Below are 11,062 nucleotides of genomic sequence, written 5' to 3'. Positions count from 1 at the left end.
GGTGCAGTGGTAGTGTCCTTTCCCCAAAGTTGGGTGGCCTAGGTTCAAGTCTCATCTGCTCCAGATGTGTGTCAGAACATTTCTGGCATGTTGTCAGGGCCCATAAGTTTTGCAGTATCCCATGTCTTCAACCATTTCTTGATATTATGTGAATTGAATCAAACTGACATAAATTGATTTGCTTGAAGATTGGCATCTGTGATGCTGGGTACCTTGGGAAGAGACCATCATGAATCATTCACTCTGCACATCTGACTGAAAATGGATGTAAATACTTCATCCTTGTGTTTTTCACTAATGTGAGGATGCTTTTATTGTTGAAGATCAGGATATTTGTGGAACAATTTTGTAATTGTTCACCAATATTCATGACTGAATGTGGCAGGATAGCAGAGCTTAGGTCTGATCTGTTGGTTGTGGGAACATCTAGCCCTGTCCATTGCTTGTTGCTTCTGCTGTTAGTCGTGCTGTGTTGTAGCTTCACCAGGTTGACACCTCATTTCTACATATATCTGGTGCTGCTCCTGGCCTGGCCTCCTGCCCTCTTCATTGAGCCATGATTGTTTTCCTTATTTGATGGTAGAGTGGGTTTGCTAGGTTATAGGTTACAGATTGTGGTTGAGTACAATTCTGTTGCTGCTATTGACCCACAGTTATGTGTGGCTGTATCTATTCAAAACCTGTCCATTTAGTGTGGTGGTAGTGCCATACAATATAATGGAGAAGGGTATCTTCAATGTGGAGAGGAGATTTCAACCTCACAATATGGTGCTGTTGTCACTCCTATTGATATTGTCATGGATAGACACATGTATGCCGAGTAGGTTGGTAAGAACAAGGTGAAGTAGATTTTTCCCTCTTGTTGTTTCCTTCACCATATGCTGCTGACCCAATCTTGCAATATGTCTTTAAACCTCAGCCAGCTCGGTCAGTAGGTGGTGCTGCCGAGCTATTCTTGGTGAGCGACTTTCAAATTCCCTACCCAGAATATATTCTGTGCTGTTGCCACACTCACTGTTTGTTCAATTTATGTTCAGCACGGCGAAGTATTAATACATCAGCCAAGGGCATGAGGTAGGTGCTAATCAAGTAGGCTATGAATATTTTACATTTGGTGGGGCATAGTAGAGAATATTGACTGGAGGACTCAAGCCATCAGGAATTGCTCATGTACCTCTCCTAATGGCTGGAAGAGCTGAATTGGACAGATCTAAGAGTGTATTGGGTTCCCTCATTAAGAAAAGTGTGTGGAATACAAAGGCAAGTTTAGATTGAATATACGTAAATGTACAAAATACAGTGAATAATATTGGTGAACTGCAAACACCAACATCGTGTGAGGATATGATGTAGTATAGCAATAATAAAATGGTGAGGATTGGGCACTCAACAGGCAAGGAAGGAACAAGGGAGATTGAGTGACAGTGTTAGAAAGAGTGGATTCCTGAGGGGATAATGATAGATTCCATTTGGTTTGAAGTGAAAAACAAAAATTGTATGGTCTCTCCACTATTGAATGAGAGATAGAGGAACAAATCTATGTGGAAATTACAGAGATATGCACGAACTATAGAGTGGTGATATTGATATTGAAAGGCTTTAATTATCCACATATCAATTGGGATGATATTAGAGTGATGGGAAAGGGGAGGTATGCGGGGATAGGGAAATGTCTGAAATGTATTCCAAAGAACTTCCTTGACTATTATGTTCTTGGTCCAACTAGCAAGAAAGTATTGCTGGATTAGATACCGACTAGTAATGCAGCATACATGAGTTTCATTAAAATTTGCACCAATTTACATGGTTTAATTCTTGAATCAAAAAGTAAGGAAGTTAAGCTAATTCTGCATCAGAATATGCACACAGTTCTGTTCACCATGTTAGAAAAAGATTTGGAGGCACTGGAGAGGATGCATTTACAAGAATGATGTAAGAGATGTGTTAGAAAGACAATAGATTTAGATAGGCGAAGATGAATGGAACCTTGAGTGGCACATGAACAGCAGCAAGAACATCAGGTTGAGCCACATGGCTTAATTCTGTGCCATATATCCTATGTGAAAGCAAGGAACAATCTGAAGTAGAACCTCAAGATTGAAAAAGGGTGAATTTCAGTGGGATGAACAAGTATTGAGGCAAGATAGAATGGAATCAAAAGTTAACAGGAAGAACTAACAAAAGTACAGGCATTCGTTAAACAAAATAAGGCTGTATGGTGCATGTCAGGCAAATCCTTCAAAAAGAATCACACCAAATACATTTAAGTTGAGAGAAGTGCAGAGAAAATATCACTGGCACAGGGAGAATATGAGAGCAGAATAGCAATTAACATAAAATGGATATCAAACTTCTTATATCAGCTTGTAACAAGTAAGCAAATTTGAATGGTGGCCTGGGTCTTCTTGTGACAAAAGAGGTGCAGAGCAAGGATAGAGTATTTAAAGAGTACTTCGTGTCAATGTTCACTGGTGGTGACTGGTAAAAGCAGTTAGTAGAAGTAATCGATTGGCCAAAGATTGATAGGTGTCTGTGAAGGTGAGGTAAGTCTTTGAATCATCCTCCTGTGCCAGATGTCCTATGTGAAAGCAAGCAACAATCTGAAGTAGAACCTCAAAATTGAAAAGGGGTGAATTTCGGTGGGATGATCGAGTATTGATGCAAGATTGAACGGAATCAAAAGTTAACAGGAAAAACGACATTCTTTAAACAAAATATGGTGCATGTCACATGAATTCTTGAAAAAGAATTGCATTAAATACATTTGAATTGAGAGAAGTGGTGGCACGATGGCTAAGTGGTTAGCACTGGAGCCTCACAGTGCCAGGGACATGGGTTCAATTCCTGCCTCAGGTGATTGTCTGTGTGGAGTTCATACATTCTCTCTGTGTCAGCGTGGGTTTCCTCCTGGTGCTCTGGTTTCCTCCCACAGTCCACAAAGATGTGCAGGTCAGGTGGATTGGCCATGCTAAATTGCCCATAGTGTTAGGTGCATTAGTCAGAGGGAAATGGGTCTGGGTGGGTTATTCATCGGAGGGTTGGTGTCGACTTGTCAGGCCAAAGGGCCTATTTCCATACTGTAGAGAATCTAATCTAATCACTATCCCTGGATATCTCCTGTCCCACTGGCAATTCAGACCCAGCAGAGGTGATGGCATAGTGGTATACAGTCAGGAGAGATTTGCTCTGGAGTCCTCAATATTGACTCCAGATCCCATGAGTCTCATGGCTTCAGGTTAAACGTGGACAAGGAAACCTCCCATTGATTACCATTCATCAGTCTTCCCCAGGCTGATGAATTAGTGCTTCCTCCATGCTAAACATCACTTGGAGGAAGCACTGAGGGCGTCAAGGGTGCAGAATGTACTCTGGGTGGGAGATTTCAAAGCTCTGCATCATTGTTGCCCTATGACACCATATTCACTCTTCTTTAAATAGTGCTTCTTGCCTTTAATTGATATTAACCTCGCATAAGCTTAGGGCTCCTGACGAGAAATGCAGCCCCATTGAATACTGGGTTGCACAAGACTATTTTTTGAACTAGTAAGTCTCAGGGAAGTTTGTGTGCTGCCTGCATCACTATTATTGGATGCAGGTTAATTGTGATGTGCACTTTATCTCCAGGAGGATACCTTTACATGATGCAGCAATGCGTATGTTATCGCTCATAATTTAAGAAACTGGGACATGGGTAACATAGTATTAAAAGAACCAATGGATGTTTATTACAGCTCATTAATACAGATGCCAATATTACGTTCACAGGGAAATCCATGCCTGGACAAATAATGAACTGTTCAGTTACAGGGGACAGCATACTTCCACCAATAGGTCAAACTTCAAGTGACTCAGGTTAAAATGGGGTATGTGACTTTTATACCCTAAGATCATATAGTATGATATAGATTGAGCATGTCTCTTAGGGATATACTGACTTGCTGTCTACGACACATGACATAGCAAATTGCACATTGTGATCCCAGTGCCTGATATTGGTCCGATTTTCCCCAAATTGTCTATTCCCATTTGTTCCATGTTCATTTACTGCCCACTAGTCTGTGCTATTGCAGCATTAATTGACTACAGTAAATCAAACTTTCTTATATAGCTGCAAAAATGCAACACTTCTCTGTGAATACCACAATTTTTTATGAGCTTTAAAATAATGAAGTAACTAATTAGAAGCCAAAATTCTTCTTCAGCGAAAAACAGAAAAATCCTTTTATTGCAGGAATCATGATCATCAGCAATCCTATTTCCGTGAACTATATTTCAAAGCTGCATATCTTTATGATTTGATTATCGATTTGTAATTACTAAGAAGGATTTGCATTGTCCTGTTTTCTCATTCAAACAGATAACAGACTTAGTTCCTTTGCTTCCAAAAATTCCCAACTTCGATCACAGGTCAAGCTAAATGGGTTTAATCCAGCAATTACAGTTGATCACAATGCTTGTGGACCAGAGGAAAGGAAAAGAAACCTGGGTTCCTGATCAATAATCCTGCTGGTGAGTGTGCATATCATCTCTGGCTGAGATCTCTTAACCAATGGAGTATCTGTGCTGTGTCTTTCTTTTTCCCAGCAGGGGTCTCTGGGTACTGCTGGAAAGCAGGACATATGCCAGACCCAACCCAATTTCCTGTTGCTCTCTCACTATAGAAACCAAGCTTTACATTCACCAGTCCAGTAGAGATCAGAAACAAAAAGAATGTCTTGTGTTCATATCGCCTCTTACCATGGAGTTGAGATGTCCTGTTGTGCTTCACAGCCAACAAAGTACATATGAAATGTAGGGCTGGATTTTTAGGTGCCCCACCCCCACCAGGTGGGTTATTGGCAGGGGACATGTTAAATGGGTCAGGTGATTAACCCACCACCTTCCCACTCACCTCAGAGCTTCACCCTTATAATCAGCTAAGTGGACTGGTGCCAACATCAGCAGCCAAACTGACAGGTTTAAACTAATTATTAAAGGTCGAAGAGCCTCGTTAACAAGCCCATTGCCCTGAATAATAAACTACCATTGGCATGGGCAGCCGGTCAGGAGTGAGCAGACCATTTCTAAAAAACAGTTTTCATAAAGGTGGGTGGGAAAAGGGGTGACCATCTTTACCGGGATGTGCTTTGCAAATTGCACGCAACCCCTAGTGGGAGCATAGAAGATAATGACACCCTTTCTTCCTGACCACTTGCTCTCCAAACCATTCCTCTACTCCGCTACCACCCACTCCAAATGCCTCAACTCCTCCCTGTGATAGCCAAACCCTCTGCACCCAATTCCTGAAATACCTCACTTTGTAATCTATTGAACCTTTTTCACAGGGCTAGGCACAGTCCTAGCAGTGCCTATTATGGTGATCATGTCCAACTAGACACCTCAAAGGGTGAGCTTTCTCCCCCCGAGGGGAAAAGATTGTGTTAACAACAGGCAGAAGTGCACTTCCACATGGTCATCTAGCTGCTGAAAATCCTGTGTGGGGATGCAGAACAAGCAATCTGTTTCGCGCCCAGAGAACTCTGCCTGTCATCTGTGCTGTAACACAGGCTATATGCCAGCCACATTCAGTAATGTGACATTGATCAGAAATTCAGGTCTGGTTGAGAGTCAAACATTGATCAAGAGAGCAGAGAAAACCCCTGCATTTCAGGTAGTCAGCATAGTCCACGATTAACCTGAGACAACTTTTCATGGTGCAGCTTCACAGCCAGTTGTTGACCAGCACCTTGGATATTAAAGGTGGGGTTTAGGAGGTGGGAGGCAGCCGAAGGCTGTGCACAGCATTTATTTTTCAAATGCACATGTTTGGGTACAGAAGTAGCTTTGATGAAACAATTATTGTTGGTAAAATATACTAATATTTTTACTTCCACTTCCACAAAATACGTTACTTTGTAATCTATTGAACCTTCTTCACAGGGCTTGAATTCAGAAAAGGTCAATTGAGGTAGGTGTTCTCAAACTGTCAGTTGTTTATGATGGCGCTCTTCCTGAATATTAACTGAAGTATTCACTGTGATCATACCATGGAAATGTACCTGGCTTGCCAACTGGTACATTTCCCAGTCTTCCACACTCTTAAAGCTGTGTGGCAGGCTCCATGAGGACAATCAATTTGAGCGGACACGGCCAAGGGTGATGTGGTTCAGAGAGAATATGTCCAATCAAAAGTTCTCCAACAGAAGGTTAAACCTGCCCCAGTGCATTTATTAAACTGTTGGGAGATTGCAGGTCAAAGGACAGAAATTATAATTAAATACGGTGGGCTGAATTTAATGTTTTTTAGCCAAGTCTGTGTTGCTTTGCATTTTTAGGAGAGATTTTCATCATGAGATCTTACAGAATTTCTGTCTGTATTTTCCCACCCCACCTCATTAACTATTTACCCCATTCCCATGTTCCAATTCTACCTCCATCTTAGCATGTGCCATTCCCAAAACAACTTATCAGTTACCAAAAACTGCCAAGAGACCAGTATCCCTGGTGCCCCCGCCATCTTTAAAACTGCACCCAGACAAGCATTGGCATTCTGAAATTGGTCTGCTCGGTGAAAAACAGTAATAGAAAAGTTTGGAAAGGGGAAGATGGCACCACACTTCTCTGTTGGAGATCTGAGGTCGAGGTGGAGGGAGTGGCACAGAGGAAGAGCATCCTCTTCCCAAAGGACTGGCAGAGGGACCATGTTACCAGATGTTGGCAGCACTGTCTGAGGTCACTGTCCTTCATGGTGATGAGGAACAGTCATCAGTGCTGTGAGAAAATCATTGACCTGCTCTACTCCACCAGGGTAAATGCCACATTCTTCTCCCTGCTATCTATCTCTGTTACTGTATCCAGCTCCCACCAAGACTCATCTTCTGCCACTCTCACTGCTGCCTGTAACAATGCTTCCTCACTCTCTCTCAACCCGCCAACTTCCCACACCAGTAGTTCTGCATGGTCTGTGCGCTATCTCCTCACTCAAGTTCATAGATCATAGAATAAAATCCCTACAGTGTAGAAGAAGGCCATTTGGCCCGTCAAGTCCACAATGACCTTCTGAAGAGTATCCCACCCAGACCCACCATAACCCTGCATTTCCCATGGCCAATCCACCTAAGCTGCACATTGTTGGACTATGGGAAGAAACTCACGCAGACACAGGGAGAATGTGCAAACTCCACACAGTCACCTAAGGCTGGAATTGAACTTGGGTTCCTGGTGTTGTGAGGCAGCAGTGCTAACCATAGAGCCACCATACCTTTGAGTTACCAAAACAACATTTCCCACCTGCACCAGCTACGTCACCCACTTCTAGTTCTCAGTACTTTTCTCTCATTCCAGGTGAAGACAGCCCAGAATAGGGCAGAAAGATCTTGATGAGTAGTGGGGAATGCCCGACATCAGACTCCTTACTCCTAATAGAAGAAAACTCTGCAGGGTAGGAATGCTGATACATCCATATCCCTCTAACCCAGTGAGTACCTCTCTTTATTCCACTGCAGTTCTTACATTAACCCCACTGTCAGTCTCACTCATTGCAAACCATTTCCACCAGTTGTTTAGATGCCTTCTCTCCCCTGTGTCTTGTAGTTGCTGCCAGTATCTCCAGCACCACTGCGGTGAAATGGCCAGTTTCCTCCTTCTCAAGATTAGAGTGTTGAGGAAGCATTGGCAAGGCTACCTCTTTCTCCGCCACCAGCTCAGATAGTGACCCCCGTGGTGTGAACATTAGGATTAGAAAGTGCGAGGGTCCACAATCTGGTGAGCACCTCACCGTGACAGCTCTGCTGCTGGCTGAGGAAGGAACGCTCCAGGCAGCTGGCACTCGGAGGCTCACTGGAGACCAAGCACCTGCTCAGGCTCAGGCAGGAGAGGGCCCTGTGTGGTGTCAGTAATCAGAGAGCTGACCCCCAGGCACAGGGAGGAACAGGAGCAACAGACAGGTTGGTAAAACCCTGAATATCTAGATCCTCTTCCAGTTTGCCATTCCCATCGGCCATGCACCTCCCCAGGTCCCAGTCCAATCATCCACCTGAGCCTGCCCCTACCCACCTTGCCCTCCAGGCCTGGCATATGAGCTGATCATGCCATGGTATGGTCAAACACTGTCCCCACCCACCCTTGAAACTAAGGTGCTCCTGACAGCCAATAAACCCCCCTCCCACATTACCTCCTTCCCATTCACCCTTTATCGTATAGCTGCCCTTGCAGATACTGTAGGTCCTTAACAATTGCCATCCTGTCCCCTCCAGCATTGAGCCCCCAGAAGAATAGGTTGGTGAATCTCCTTTCCAGGGCAGTAGGCCTCCTTATCTCTCAGGCTAAGATAAAAGGTAGGGAGGAGGGACTTGGGGGAGGGGTGTCGGAAATCCGACGCCCCTCCCCCAAGTCCCTCCTCCCTACCTTTTATCTTAGTCTGCTGGACACACTTTCTTCATTCCTGAAGAAGGGCTTATGCCCGAAACGTCGATTTTCCTGTTCCCTGGATGCTGCCTGACCTGCTGCGCTTTTCCAGCAACACATTTTCAGCTCTGATCTCCAGCATCTGCAGACCTCACTTTCTCCTCCTTATCTCTCTCCAAGCCGCTTTGCCTCAGATTCTGTGGATGGACTGACCTTGGCTTACCCCTCATGGCTGTACATCTGCCCAACCATACTAACCCTGCGGCTCACCTCTGCTGACTGGGCACTTTTGAGCCATTGGACAGATGGTGACCCACTCACTTACTGCTGAGGCATGGGACTACACACTGAGAAAACTGTGACAGGGTGCCTGACTAGGCCAAGTCCAGGCACTTGGAACTGAGGCTGCCCTCGACTTACTTTGCTGGGACCTCCTGACTATGGGTGCCTCCATGATTTTCAGTAAGGACTACTCCCCTGAGCCTTTGCGACCTGGCTGTGTGCATGCTGAGTTTTCAGTGTGTCTGCCATCGGTAACATCAGGAGAAGATTGGGTTATTACCATGGACTCCTCACATCTCAAAATAAATGCCATGCTGCTGGACCAATAATTATCAACAAATCATATTTTAAAGTGAGGTGCTATGATTCAGAAAGAAAATAAATCAGCTGTTGGAAGTTACACAATCTTCATTAAAATTGAAGACTGAACCAAAGTCAAAATTTCAGTGTGGAATTTTAAATCTACTGACTGAGTAAAAACTGGGTCAAAGGGCATTTCTAATCACACAGATCAATTATCCACACTGTAGTCACCACGAGCTGATGACTGGCAATTTTAACTGCAGATGGAACATAGAACATTGCTACACAGTACAGACCCTTTGGCCCGTGATGTTGCCATCCTGTGAAACCAACTGAAGCCCATCTAACCTATTCCATTTTCATCCATATATTTATCCAATGACTATTTAAATGCCATTAATGATGGTGAGTCCACTACTGTTGCAGGCAGGACATTCCCCACCCTTACTACTCTCTGAGTAAAGAACCTACCTCTGACATCTGTCTTATATCTGTCACCCCTCAATTTAAAGATATCTCCCTCATGCCAGCCATCACCATCCGAGGAAAAAGGCTCTCACCCTATCTAATCCTCTGTTCATCTTGTATGTCTCTATTAAGTCATCTGTTAACCTTCTCTCTAATGAAAGTAGCCTCAAGTTCCTCAGCCTTTCCTCATAAGACCTTTCCTCCATACCAGGAAACATCCTGGTAAATCTCCTCTGCAGCCTTTTTAACGCTTCCACATCCTTCCTATAATGTGGCGACCAGAACTGCAATATTCCAAGGGCAACCGGCCAGAGTTTATCCACAGCTGCAATATGACCTCATGGCTCTGAAACTTAATCCCTCTACCAATGAAAGCTAACACATCGTACACCGTCATAAAACCCTACCAACCTGGGTGGCAACTTTCAGGGACCTATGCACATGGACACTGAGATCTCTCTGCTCAGCAACACTACCAAGAATTTTACCATTAGCTCAGCACTCTGTATTCCTGTTACTTCTTTCAAATTGAAACACCTCACACTTTTCCACATTAAACTCCACTTGCCACTTCTCAGCCCAGCTCTGCAGCTTATCTATGTCTCACTGTAACCTGAACATCCTTCCACACTGTCTACAACTCCACCTAGCTTAGTGTCATCCGCAAATTTACTAACCCATCCTTCCATGCCCTCATCCAGGTCATTTATAAAAATGACAAATAGCAGTGGCCCCAAATCAGATCCTTGCGGTACACCACTAGTAACTGAACTCAAGGATGAACATTTCCCATCACCACCACCCTCTGTCTTCATCCAGGTAGCTAATTTCTCATCCAAACTACTAAATCACCCTCAATCATGCCTCTGTATTTTGTGCAATAGCCTACCGTGGGGAATTTTGTCAAACGCCATACTGAAATCCATATACAACAAATAACCTTTTTACCCTCATCCACCTGTTTGGTCACCATCTCAAAGAACTCAACAAGGTTTGTGAGGCACAACCTACCCTTCACAAAACCATGTTGACTGTCATAGAGTCATAGAGACATTGAGATGTACAGCACGGAAACAGACCCTTTGGTCCACCACGTTCATGCCAACCAGTTATCTCAACCCAATCTAGTCCCAGCTGCCAGCACCTGGCCCATATCCCTCCAAACCCTTCCTACTCAAATACCCATCCAATGCCTTTTAAATGTGCAATGTACCAGCCTCCACCACTTCCTCTGGTAACTCATTCCATATATGTACCACCCTCTGTGTGAAACAGTTGCCCCTTAGGTCCCTTTTATATCTTTCCACTCTCATTCTAAACCTATGCCCTCTAGTTGTGGACTCCCCCAACCAGGAAAAGACTTTGTCTATTTATCCTATCCATGCCCCTCATAATTTTGTAAACTTTTATAAGGTCACCCCTCAGCCTCCGACATTCCAGGGAAAACAGCATCAGCCTGTTTAGCCTCTTCCTATAGCTCAAATCCTCCAACTCTGGCAACATCTTTGTAAATCTTTTCTGAACTCTTTCAAGTTTCACAACATCTTTCTGATAGGAAGGGGACCAGAATTGCACGCAATATTTCAACAGAGGCCTAACCAATGTCCTGTACAGCCGCAACTTG

The 11,062-nt window shown here is 44.0% G+C and overlaps 1 long non-coding RNA gene across 1 annotated transcript in view; it reads left to right on the top strand.

The window, feature by feature from the left end:
• The first annotated feature begins 7,211 nt into the window (after positions 1 to 7,211).
• Positions 7,212 to 11,062, top strand: part of LOC122540240 — a 23,840-nt gene continuing 19,989 nt past the window's right edge. The window contains exon 1 of the long non-coding RNA XR_006309259.1: positions 7,212 to 7,456. This is a non-coding gene — a long non-coding RNA (uncharacterized LOC122540240). The remainder of the gene's footprint in view (positions 7,457 to 11,062) is intronic.

This window comes from Chiloscyllium plagiosum, chromosome 34 (assembly GCF_004010195.1).
Source record: "Chiloscyllium plagiosum isolate BGI_BamShark_2017 chromosome 34, ASM401019v2, whole genome shotgun sequence".
In the NCBI taxonomy this organism is placed as follows: Eukaryota; Metazoa; Chordata; class Chondrichthyes; order Orectolobiformes; family Hemiscylliidae; genus Chiloscyllium; species Chiloscyllium plagiosum.
Note: the sequence above shows the minus strand (reverse complement) of the source record. Positions and strands in the feature narration are given on the sequence as shown.